General features: G+C 38.4%; 1 pseudogene; it reads right to left on the bottom strand.

Annotated features, from left to right (window-relative positions):
* Positions 1-10,508: 10,508 nt before the first annotated feature.
* On the bottom strand, positions 10,509-11,104 carry LOC102118869 (large ribosomal subunit protein eL19-like; annotated as a pseudogene).
* Between the last annotated feature and the right edge of the window lie 254 nt (positions 11,105-11,358).

The following is an 11,358-nucleotide window of genomic DNA, read 5'->3' on the forward strand; positions in this document are numbered from 1 at the left end:
ATGCGCACAACTCCAGTAAACACGCTGTGCATGCTCCCCCTCCCAAGTGCCTGCAGGAAACTGTGCATGCAGACAGCCCACTGCAAGGGAAGAATCAGGGAAGAAAGAAACCCAAGAACCTGGAGTATGCCAACATATTTATACTCCGGTTACTCAGGTTTATCCCTGAGTAAAAAGGTTAAACCCCACACTTGATCTCAAGTCACCCACTCGGCCCTCTTCCAAATTTACTTCACTTTCTTTTCATTCCCGCCCTAAAGCTTTTTAATAACTGTTCCTTCCTGCTCCAAAACTTGCCTCAGTCTCTTCTTCTGCCTCATGCCCCTCAGTTAGATTCTTTCTTCTGAGGAGGCAAGAGTTGAGGTTGCTGCAGATCTGTACAAATTCGCCACCAGTAACAGCAAAAACAGAAAGCAATACAGGCTGCAAAAGTTGATTAGCCATGAGCACATGTGAAGGGGAGGAATGAAGCAGGATTGTGCAAAAACAAGCCTGGATTGGTACATTAGGGACCACAGAACCAGTGTCGCCAACCACAGTGTCCCACATTACTCTGGTTGGGAGACGACAGAAGTTTCCAACTTCATATCCCCACTGGGTTCAGCAACCAGATAAAGCTCGTCCTGAGGAGACGTAGCCTTGAGTGAGGTGGCCCTTGGAGACTGTAGTAGACCCTCTCATCTGGATGCTGTCTGCTCACTGGGCTGGCTGGAGTGGGACAGGAAGCCCTTCCCTGGAAAGGAAGAAGTCTTGGAAATCTGTCTTCCTTAAGGAAGGCCTTCTTTGAAAAATCCAGATGTCACATCACCATGTATAGTCCTCTCCACACAGGTCTGGATTCTACACATATTCCTTTCTTTCCCATTGTGTAACAGCTGCCCTGCCTCCTCCTGGTGATGAGGGTACATGACCTTTGTGATGACAGTGAGTCATCTTGTGCCTGCTGATGCCTGGACACAGGAGGCCAAAATGTCCAGGTGGCAACTACAATTTATAATTTAGTTCTGAAAGGTTTGAATGCATCAGCACTGTCTAGAGTGAGGGGAGAGGACACAGCTCACAGCTGACAGTGCACACATCTGAACAGGAAAGTTGTGTGTTCTATTTGCTGACCAGTTAAGCCCTCTCTCTCTCTTTCTCTCTCTCTCTGTTTTGTAAGAGACAAGGTAATTCTCTTTCACTCAGTATAGAGTGCAGTGGATTAATAGTAACTCACTGCTGCATCAAACCCCTCGGCTCAAGTATTCCTCCCACCTAAGCCTCCTGAGTACTGGGATTATGAGCATATGCCACCTTGCCAGGCTAATATGTGTGTGTGTGTGTGTGTGTGTGTGTGTGTGTGTGTGTGTGTGTGTGTTTGTAGACAGCATCTCACTATATTGCCCAGGCTGATCTCAGACTCCTGGCCTCAAGCAATCTTCCTTCCTTGGCCTCCCAAAATGTTGGGATTTTAAGCAACTCAGCAATCATTCTCTTAAAAGAATCAGAATTGAAAGGAGGTATTCTTCTAGGGATGGAATACTTACCCCTACACGTCTGGGGCTGGGAGTGTAGGTGAATAAGTGATCGAGGGACTGGCATCGGCTGCATCACTTTTCATATTTTCTCAGCAGAGCAGGACAATGAAACTACCTTGATTTTACTCCTTGAATATCTGTGCCCTGCTCTTTTTTCATTTATCTCTAGTATGAAATACAAGTATCATTGTTTCAATGCACTGTGGGTGAGATACAAGAGTGAAACTTGAAAGTTTGCTTGAGCCTATTTTTGCACAGTTGCTTCTTCAGGACCCCTCCCTGGGAGTATTGTCACCTACCCAATTTCAATCCCCGCACCTCTTCTCACCCCACAGAATCCAGGCTACGAAGGCTTAGGGATTTTCAAAGCATTCTTCATAACTTTTGCCACTTCTGGAATCCAAATTGCTGCATTTAGATTTTGTGGTTTTTCCAGAATTGATTTTGGATGAGAGAGTCAATTTGTCTACTCTATTCTGATGGCCATGCCCAGCATACGTACACCCATTACACTTCGATACGAGTATGTAATTATTTTCTTAACTCTGATTCTGATAATATGAAGGCTGTCAGAGAATATACACTCTACAAATATCTCTTATTTGGAGTCATAAAGAAAGACACTGCATCATTTGCTCACCCTTCAAAAGTGACTGAAGATTGAAGGCAAAAGGATGAGAAAGAGCTGGCATTAATGATAGCCTTAGGGTGAGTTCTCATTTAAGAGATATTTGTAGAGTGCTTATTGAATGTGGAGACGATGTGGCTTGATTCCAGGTAAAATATGCAACCTCTGCTTGCAAAGAAATAGAACCAAATCATCTGAGTGCACAGTTTATAATCTCAATTAAATTAATGGGTTGGTTTGTTTAGGTAGAGCAGAGCCAGTGGCGCAGTGTCTGTCTGTAATTATAAAGTTAATAAAGACAGATCGTGTTATCAATCGCTCCCATGGAACATAATCACGCTTTATAACATGAGAAAATTAGAAGTGACTACAATTAAAGGTAAACTTAAAGTAATAGAATTTCTGAGCTCAGTTAGAATCCTGTTAATCTTTTAACACCTTTAATGTCTGAAATTAAAATCTGATCTCTTCTCATGTTAAAATTCTTTCTGAGGTCAAAGCTAGCATGGAACATTTGACTCAACTCCAGTAATTCTTGCTGGCTTCTTATTTATTTATTTGTTTGCTTGTTTATAAGTCTAAGATGGCTGGATTTCTATAAAGTTTTTTGTCTATTTAACAAAAAGTTGTTAAAGTATTTATCCACTTATTAATCAGACCACATTTAATTTTTACCTTCCTACCAGAAGTTACATGCTATAATAAGAATTGTGTGGAAAAAGAGAAATAAGTTTGCAAAAACCTTATAATATGTTTTCACAGAATAGTACTATAAAAGTTGTCCAGCCAGGTGCGGTGGCTTATGCTTGTAATCCCAGCACTTTGGGAGGCTGAGGTGGGTGGATCACAGTGGTCAGGAGTTTGAGACCAGCCTGGCAAACATGGCGAAACCCCATCTCTACTAAAAATATAAAAATTAGCCAGGTGTGGTGGTGTGCACCTATAATCCCAACTACGTGGGATGCTGAGGTAGGAAAATCGCTTGAACTCAGGAGGCGGAGGGTGCAGTGAGCTGAGATCACACCACCGCACTACAGCCTGTGTAACAGAGTGAGACTCTCTCTCTCTCTCTCTCTCAAAAAAAAAAAAGTCATCCAAGATATACTTCCAATGTGTGTGCCTGTGTATTGTTTTGGGCTGAAACTTGAATCTAATCTTCACCTTTAATATACATTTCAGTAGATTTGTTTTTGTTCTACCCTTGCTACATCTAATTCTTACTGAATATTTAATGTAGAGACTATGGTTACAAACATGCAAATATCTTTACCCCATTGTTACCTTTTATAATATTAAAAGAGTGGCATTATGGGCATAATCCAGAAACACTGCTACCTTGAATTACTAGATATAGCATGGGCAGTTTAGTAAGGCACACCTAGATTCTAATTTCAGCTCTCACACTGACTGAACTAGACAAGTTGGTGTCCATGTGTTCATTCTCTGTTTCCTTATCTTGAACAAACGATAATGCTTAACAAGTATGATAATGTAGACTTATGTCATAATGAAGTACATGTACAGTAGAGTATCTTACAGAATTACCAATGGGTTGGTAAACAAATTATGAAATTTTCTTTCTTTTTCTTTGTAAAATATATGAAAGCATGTGAGCCTTTTAGGTTATTTAATCTATATTAATCATATATAATTATATAGCATATTTATACTATATCAATCCATTCTTATACTGCTATGAAGAAATACCTGAGACTCATTAATTTACAAAGGAAAGAGGTTTAATTGATTCACAGTTACACGTGCCCGGGAAAACTTACAATCACAGCGGAAGGCACCTTTTCATAGGGTGCCAGGAGAGAGAATGAGTGCAAGCAGGGGAAATGCCAGATGCTTATACAAACTTCAGATCTTGTGAGACTCACTATCACAAGAACAGCATGGGGCAAACCACTCCCATGATTCAATTGCCTCTATCTGATCCTGCCCTTGACACATGGAGATTATTATTACAATTCAAGGTGAGATGTAAGTGGGGACACAGAAATGAATCATCTCAGTAATTATATATAATATTTATACACACACACCCCGAATTTTTAAGACTCTTTTTAAAAGAATTTTCTGACAATTTTGAATTGCACAAAATTAAAAATTTCTTTTAACTTGTAATGTGTGACTTTTTCATATTCAGATACATCACAGTGCAAATAAAATTTATATTTTCTCCATAATTAGCTACTTAACCTTCTCCAAATGTGTAATATATTTTTACTGATTCTGTGCCCATTTATCAATCTTACCCTGTAACAATGCATTTATTATTCTTATTCAGTTACACATATGAATCCCTTAAAAACTCTGAGGTTTTAAATGATATTCTTCTTTTATTCATCTGTGTGTTCTGAAGAGAATGCTAAAAAGAAATAGCCATTCAGGGCTCAATCAACATCAGTAAGACTGAGCACATCTTAAACTTCCTATGTCTTACATCAATTTGAAAATCTTCACTTAAAACTTTATTTTCCCACTATATTTAAATTTGTTTCACTGGCATCAGAATCCAAACACTTTTCCAATCCTGGAATCTCTTATAGCCCTCCATTACCATGTTCATCAATTAATTCTGTTATTTTGTCTTTAACATATTGTTACCATCCATGCTATCATCTCTTCAAAATTCTCATGACCTCAGTTCACCATGTGTTTATATGTCATCTGAATTATCGTACTCATTTCTCTCTGACATCCATGCTTCTAGCCCGTCTCTTCCAATTGCATATACCCTACCAATGCCCCCTGAAAAATAAATTACTTCTCATGGTAGATTACTTGCCAAGATATTTGCAACAGTTTCTCTTATCCCTGTACGCAGCCCTTTTATAATGGGATATTACCACTCTTTTATTTAGTGCTCTATTTTCCCAATGCTTGAATCTGGGATCACAGTGTAACTTCTTTTAATTAGAGGGAGGTAGCAGAAGTGATGTTTTGCAGTATCCAAGTTTAGAATTCTTGCACCTTCTGTTTTTGCTGTCTTGGAACACAATGCTACTATATGACGAAGTTCAGACTAGCCTGCAGGAGCATAAAATCACAGGCAGCAGAGACACACTGACCCAACCATGGCCTTCTAGACCAACCACCTTCCTTATAAGCCACCATTTCACTAAAGCTACAAAAATGATCACTCTTAAGACAACCAAAAGAGCCACCCTGGACAAGTTGAGCCCAGGACAAACTGCTCTCCAATACAGCCATGAGGACATAAAATGGTAATTGCTTTAAACCATTAAGACATTAAGAACTGATGTGGTTTTTACTCAGAAACATAAGTGAAACAGAAATTGGTTCCAAGAAATGAGTGTTGTCTCAAGAAAAATCTAAAATTTGTGACATTGGCTTTGGGATTGGAGGCAAATAGATGCTGCTGGCCAACCCTAGTTTGATATCCAGGTTGTCAATGAAGGCTAGCAAAGGAACTTGTTGAAGGCTGGAGAAAGGACAATTTGTGTGAAGTATTACTGAACAGTTGGCAAAAGCATTGTCTGTGATAACTTAGCACATAGAACCCACTTAAGGAACTATATAGAGAGAATGTGGAATATGTCACTGGGTGCTTCTATTTACAATAAAGTACTATAAGTGAGTGACAAGCTTAAAAAAAAAAAAGAAAACTTTCAGTTTTTTAGTAGAATGGAAAATAAATATGGGGGATTTAATATTTGCTAGTTTGGAAAATAAAATTGTTCTTATTTCTAGACCCTTCAGACTGCAAGAAATTTTCATAGTAAGAGTCTTTTTTATGAAGACCAAAACCTGGGTATGACTATGAAAAGCTTTATCAAGACCTAAAAACCATTTAAGATGGTGCCAAGCGGACATTCCAGCCAGGTGAAAGGCTTCTGAGAATATGTAGGATGTTGTTTCACAATACCCAGACACACTACACAAGGTAGAGAGAGCCAGTCTCTAATAAAATAATTGTGGATCTGACTTTTGACTAATGGAACAACTTATAACCTGATACACAAAATGCCCTGTATTAGTCTGTTCTCACGCTGCTAATAAAGACATATGCCAGACTGTGCAATTTATAAAGGAAAGAGGTTTAATTGACTCACGGATCCACATGGCTGGGGAGTCCTCACAATCATGGTGGAAGGCAAAGGAGGAGCAAAGTAACGTCTTACATGATGGCAGGAAAGAGAGCTTGTGCAGGGGAACTCCCATTTATAAAACCATCCGATTTCGTGAGACTTATTTACCAACACAAGAACAGTATGGGGGAAACTGCCTCCGTGATTCAATTATCTCCACCTGGCCCTGCCCTTGACACATGGGGATTATTAAATTCAAGGTGAGATTTGGGTGGGGACGCAGCCAAACCATATCATGCCCTCAGTGATTACAAGGGAGTCTTCCAAACTGGACTCCAAGGGAACCAAGAAATATTAAAAGGAAAAGGTTTTGGGTGCTCAAGCTTATGTGAGTTGGACACAGTTTAAGAAAGCTTTTTAGCTTTGAATAAACAAAACACAGTCCATTTCTTATAAATATGAAACAGTGCATCAGAGAATACAGCAAAGATCCAGATGATTTGCTAAGAACCATGGAAGATATGTAAGGAACCACATCTGAGGATAATGACTTGATTCTCATCCAGGAGAACCCCCTATCCCTGCAATATGACCTTGCAATGGATGCCTGTTTGGATTTCAGAACTGCCATGCACCAGCTCACTGTCCTTGGGGAGTGCACTGCTGCCTTGCGAGAATCTCAGTTGAATCTGCAGGCAAATGAGAAGACAAGGAGCAGAACAAAACAGACCAGGTTCATTTCCTTGGATCAACCAGTAGAGTCATGGAGAGTTATGTGAGTGACCCTAGGCAAAAATAAAAAAAAGAAAAAACAAAACAAATACTGAGTCCATCATAGATTACTGTGCCATAGAATTATAAACAGACAAAATAATTCTTGTTTTAAGTCACTTAAGTTTTAAAGTCTTTTGAATTTTTTATTTTGAGTTCTGGGACACATGTGCAGAACAAGCAGGTTTGTTACATACATATACATGTGCCATGGTGGTTTGCTGCACCTATCAACCTGTCATCTAGGTTTTAAATCTCGCATGCATCAGATATCTGTCCCAATGATCTCCCTCCCCTTGCCTCCCACCCCCCAATAGGCCCTGGTGTGTGATGTTTCCCTCCCTGTGTCCAGGTGTTCTCATTGTTCCACTCCCTCTTAGGAGTGAGAACATGTGGTGTTTGGTTTTCTGTTCCTGTGTTAGTTTGCTGAGAATGATGGCTTCCAGCTTCATCTATGTCCCTGCAAAGGACATGAATTCATTCTTTTTATGGCTGCATAGTATTCCATGGTATATATGTGCCATATTTTCTTTATCCAGTCTATCATTGATGGGCATTTGGGTTGTTTCCAAGTCTTTGTTATTGTAAAGAGTAAACGTACATGTGCATGTGTCTTTATAGTAGAATTATTTACATTACCCTTGGGTATATACCCGGTAATGGGATTGCTGGGTCAAATGGTATTTCTGGTTCTAGATCCTTGAGGAATCGCCACACTGTCTTCCTCAATGATTGAACTAATTTGCACTTCCACCAATGACATAAAAGCATTCCTATTTTTCCATATTCTCACCAGCATCTGTTGTTTCCTGACTTTTTAATGATTACCATTCTAACTGGTGTGAGATGGTATCTCATTGTGTTTTTGATTTGCATTTCTCTAATGACCAGTGATGGTGAGCTTTTTTTCACATGTTTTTTAGCCACATATGTCTTCTTTTGAAAAGTGTCTGTTCATATCCTTTGCCCACTTTTTGATGGGATTTTTTTTTTCTTGTAAATGTGTTTAATCCTTGTAGATTCTGGATATTAGTTTTTTGTCAGATAGATAGATTGCAAAAAATTTCTCCCATTCTGTAGGTTGCCTGTTCATTCTGATGATAGTTTCTTTTGTTTTAGATCTCTTTAGTTTAATTAGATCTCATTTGTCAATTTTGGCTTTTGTTGCAATTGCTTTTGGTGTTTTAGTCATGAAATCTTCGCCCATACCTGTGTCCTGAATAGTATTGCCTAGATTTTATTCAGGGGTTTTTGTGGTTTTAGGTTTTTCATTTAAATCTTTGATCCATCTGAGTTAATTTTTGTATAAGGTGTAAGGAAGGGGTCCAGTTTCTGTTTTTTGAATATGACTAGCCAGTTTCCCAGCACCATTTATTGAATAGGGAATCCTTTTCCCATTGCTTGTTTTTTTCAAGTTAGTTGAACATCGCATGGTTGTAGATGTGTGGTGTTTTTTTTTTTTTTGGAGGTCTCTGTTCTGTTCTATTGGTTTATATATCTGCTTTGGTACCAGTACCATGCTGTATTGGTAACTGTAGCCCTGTAATATAGTATTGGTCACTGCCAGAATTAGTATTTCCTATATTTTCCTGTCCAATTATCAAAATATACCAGTTGACTTTTCTTCAGAATAGAGCTAAATGTCCCATTACCCACAAGACCACTCTGACATTGTACATTTTCACTCATTCAGTGAAATACACCCCAACGTGTATATTGTCATTATTGTCTGCCTGATAAAAGATGTAATTTTGTTATGAGAATATCCAATTGGTTCAACTCATAACCTTTGAATTAGTGGCAATAAAATATCTATAATTTAACACGAGTATAAAAGAATTCTTTTGAGTTAAACCTACTACATTCTTCCTGTAACACAACTATATTTTCTTCAATTATATTTTTACCACATGCTGAGTAAAATTCCTGTTCTATTTCCATCATGTCATTAGATCTACTTTCTATTTAACTTTGATAATAACAAAAGAGTCGTGTTCCTAGATTTCAAATTCTCAGTCTTTCTATAGTACACATATTGAGAGGATTTTTATAAGTCACCAGTTCTCTTAACTGTCTTTATGTTGATGACATCTAAGCACTGCAAAGATAGTGAGGGAAGCACTAGTAGTAGAACCTCTACCTTTTAAAATTACTATCTACTGCAGTTCATTGGTGTCCTTTTAGAAAGCCTCCTTAATCAAAACAGTAAGTAACTTGCAGGCTGGTAAAAGCCACTTTCAACCAGCTAAATCATGACAATAAAAATAAATTCTCACATGGTTGGTGAAGTATACTGTTTATAGTAAGACAGATGCTTTCTCCAGCTTATTTGAAAAAAGAGCAGCATTTTTTGTTTGTTTCTATTGATGAGTGTATACAACTGTAAAAGATGCATTTTCTTGTATTTACCATTTCATTCTGATGATCATCACCAACACAGTGAACTGGGAAATGCAATTTCTAATTTGAATATTTTTGAGAGCAAATTAAAAACAAAGTTTGATCTTTTTTAGGGCATTAAGATAAAATGAAAACTACAGCTTATAAAAATACTTCATTAAGCAAAAAGATAGAAAATATAATCTACAAATAGTCACTGAAACTAGAAGCTTATCAGTAATCAGACTATATTACACAAGAGTAAATGAAGTAACTCTGCAGATTTTCAATCTGAGAATACCTAGCTGGAAGATAGCGTTTTAAACTGAGGCTGTTAACAACAGACTTTAAAGTGTAGCTACTACAAAGAGGTATTTTTGTGATTATCCCTTTGAAGTTGTGATCCAGCTATCAAACATTTTGAAGAGTATTGTTCATCTGTAAAATAGAATCATCTAAGGCAAAAACAGCAGGAAATTCAAACATCAATTCTAATTTTTTTTTCTGCTCAAACTTTAGACTATAGAAATGACGATTTTGTTGTCTGAATTCTTCCGTCTCACCAATTCTCAGAAAAATATTATGCTTCAAGTAGAAATCACCAGGTATAATCATAAAGGGAAAAATGTGTCAATATTTTCTTATAACGCTCAACTAAGACTTTTAACAGCAAAATTGTATTATTCATAGCAATGAATGGCGATTTGGGGAAAGATTACACAGAAAATCTGAACATAAGCTGAAAGCCACCTGTATCCATTCAAAATACTTTGGGTAATTATATGTATAAATTGTACACTAGCATTAATGTAATTTGCACCTTGCCTATGAGGGGAGATAGTGTTTAATAATTGAAATGCAAATAATGACTTCGTCACAAAGTGGAATTATGTAATATCGTTAATTTATAGAGATGTGTGTGTGTTTGATAAGCAGTACACCTTTTCTTAGGAAAACCAAGTTCGTACTTAGAAAATCGGTGAGTCTGTTTCTATAAAATGCATTGGTACTTCATGTGGACCGCAGGAGAATATAGAGAATTAATACTACTATTATGTACCACTTTTTTTTTTTAAGCAAATAATGGCTTGTTTTATTTTAATGGCTGATCTGTGTAATCACGGAGGCCAGTGTGTACAGACTAAAGGGGAGCTTTTATTTATTGATCTCTTCCTCCTTGGACAAAGTCTTGATGATCTCCTTCTTCTCGGCCTGGAGGCGCTCTTCAGGGCAATTGCGTGCTTCTTGGTCATAGACCGGCTGGCCTCAGCCGGGACAGCCAGGAGCTTCTTGTGGGCCTGGTCTGCCTTAGCTTGTGGCTGTGTTCCCTGAGAATCCACTTGTTTTTGAACACATTCTCCTTCACCTTCAGGTACAGGCTGTGATACATGTGGCAATCAGTCTTCTTAGATTCACAGTATCTTCTGAGCAGCAGGTGCAGAATCCTCATTCTCCTCATCCACGTGATCTTCTCTGGCATTCGGGCATTGTCTGTACCCTTTCGCTTACCTATGCCCACGTTGTCTGCCCTCGCGGCCGGCCAAGGTGTTTCTCCGGCATTGAGCCTGGGAATGGACAGGCACAGGCTTAAGCTTGATCAGACCATCTCTGATCAGCTTCGAGATCTGCTGAAGGGAGTTGGCAATGGCGATTTCGTTGGTCTCACTGGGGTCCAACCAGACCTTTTTGCCACAGCGGAGGACGCTAGAGGCGAGTCTCTTCTGAAGCCTGAGCATACTGATGGCGCCGGCCGCAGCAGCAAAAGGGACATCCCACTTTCTAGCGATTTTAGTATCTCTGGCAACCAGAAATACTGTTTCTTAGACAGCTCTGAATACTTAACATTCGTGGATATAAAATAATTTTTATTTATTTTCGAATGCCCTAATATCTGAAATGCATGGTCAGTCAAAATGAAGAAAACTGGTTTGAATAACCCAACTGGAGTTAAGAAGACATAACCAACAATCAAAGATTTTCTAGAAATAATAAAGCAGTAATTACA

This window comes from Macaca fascicularis, chromosome 5 (assembly GCF_037993035.2).
Source record: "Macaca fascicularis isolate 582-1 chromosome 5, T2T-MFA8v1.1".
Classification (NCBI taxonomy): Eukaryota; Metazoa; Chordata; class Mammalia; order Primates; family Cercopithecidae; genus Macaca; species Macaca fascicularis.